This window comes from Humulus lupulus, chromosome 5, assembly GCF_963169125.1.
Source record: "Humulus lupulus chromosome 5, drHumLupu1.1, whole genome shotgun sequence".
Classification (NCBI taxonomy): Eukaryota; Viridiplantae; Streptophyta; class Magnoliopsida; order Rosales; family Cannabaceae; genus Humulus; species Humulus lupulus.
This window is the reverse complement of record NC_084797.1, coordinates 162,333,042-162,335,008: the sequence shown is the minus strand read 5'-3', so window position 1 is coordinate 162,335,008 and position 1,967 is coordinate 162,333,042. Positions and strand designations below refer to the sequence as shown.

At 40.9% G+C, this 1,967-nt stretch overlaps 1 non-coding gene across 1 annotated transcript; it reads left to right on the top strand.

Moving 5' to 3' along the window:
- The first annotated feature begins 1,198 nt into the window (after positions 1-1,198).
- LOC133781135 (small nucleolar RNA R71) lies at positions 1,199-1,304 on the top strand. The gene has a single exon (XR_009869929.1). It is a non-coding gene; the product is annotated as a small nucleolar RNA R71 (small nucleolar RNA).
- The last annotated feature ends 663 nt before the right edge of the window (positions 1,305-1,967 follow it).

Here is a 1,967-nt window from a genome sequence, read left to right as displayed (position 1 = left end):
ATTTAGGAGGAATTTTGTTATTCAATATAGCTCTACAACCTTCAATAAACGCCATTGTTTCAAATTCACCAAGCCTCCTCTTTTTAGTTAAAATATCCTTTAGAAACTTCACATAGTTGGGCATTTGCTCCAAAGCTTCCACCAATGGTATATTGATGTGAAGTTGTTTCAAAATATCTAAAAATCTTTGGAATTGACCATCTTGTTGCTGCTTTTGAAAGCGTTGAGGAAATGGTGGAGGTGGCTTGCTTATAGGCTTTCCTGTAGCATTTTGCGGAGGAATTGCTGCAGCAATTGCTTCAGGATCAGCATTTAAATTTTTTGAATTCACAGCTTTGTCTCCCTTGTCCACACTACTTTGGATTGAAGTGGGCTTGCTATTTCTAGTACAATTCTCCTCAGTCGATTCCATATTTTTACCACTCCTCAAGGTAATCGCCTTGCAATGCTCCTTACCATCTTTCCTTTGGTTTTTGGTATCACTAGGCAAAGTATCTTGTGGTCTATTCCTTAGCTCATTAGCTAGCAGCCCCATTTGAATTTCTAAGTTCCTCAAGGATGTCGCTTGGCTCTGAATCACAGCATCATTCTTGGCCGTATATTCTTTCATTAAACTATCCAAAGAGCTTGATTGAGGCACTTGGGGAGGAGGTGGTTGAGCTCTTGGTTGTTGTTGAGAAAACCCCGGTGGATATGTAGGCTTGTTTGGCATTGGTGCTCCGCTTGATCTAGCTCCTTGATCCCCCTATGAGAAGTTTGGATTCCCTCCATCCCGGATTGTAAGAGTTCGGGTGGCATTTTGATTCCTCACATAACAAACTGAAGCGGGATTCGAAGGACAACTCTTAAATGCGTGCCCATCTCAACAATAAATACAAGATACACCGGCAACTTGTCCCATAGCAGCTGGTTGTACCATTCCCCCCAAACTCATTTTCTTGAAAAGGTTAGTCATTGAAGAAACTTGAGCGGTCAAAGCTGTCAATGCATCCACATCAAGTATACCAGCCACTTTTCGACTTGTTGAGGCTCTAACATTTGACCATTGATAATTATTGCTAGCTATCCTCTCCAAAATCTCATAGGGTTCATTGTAGGACTTAGAGAGAATAACCCCATTAGCTGAAGCATCTAACACCATACGAGTGGAAGAATTGAGCCCATTATAGAATATATCCATTCGTATATACAATGCGGAATCCCATGGTGTGGGCACTTTCTCAATAACTCCTTGAATATCTCCCAAGCTTCACAAAATCATTCATCTTCCAGCTGCTGAAATGACATAATTTCATTGTGAAACTTGGCATTTTTGGTAGGAGGGAAGTACTTCTTAAAGAATTTTTCAACCAACTCATTCCATGTAGTCACCGAGTCGAAAGGTAGGGTGTTGAGCCAAGCTCTAGCTCGATCCCTTAAAGATAAAGGGAATAATTTCAACCTTAGGGCCTCGTCAGTCACTCCTTGTAGCTTGAAAGAATCGCTCACCTCTAAAAATGAACGGAGATGAAGATGAGGATCCTCAGTAGGCAGCCCACTAAATTGACCCATTGTTTGCAACATTTGGAAAATCAAGGGCTTTAACTCGAATTGGGGTGCTTGAATTTCAGGCCTAACAATGCCCGGATTGAGCTCATTAAACATGGGTGCAGCATACTCCCTTATGGCTCTCTCTTTATCATCAGCCATAGCAATTGTGTTAGTGACATTATTAGCACCCTCAACTCCTTCAACCTCTTCAACCATATTAAGGCAATTTTGAGCCCGTTGTTCCCTTAGTCTTCTTCTAATTGTTCTTTCAATTTCAGGGTCAATAGGAGCTAGCTCAATGTCTTCTTGCTCATTCATGTAGTAAATCACCTGATAAAACACAAGAGCAAGCAAACAAAGTCAGCTCAACAGAGAAATTTTTTTTGCAAGTAATTGATATTACAAAGATTTCTAATTCCAATCCCTGGCAACAGCGC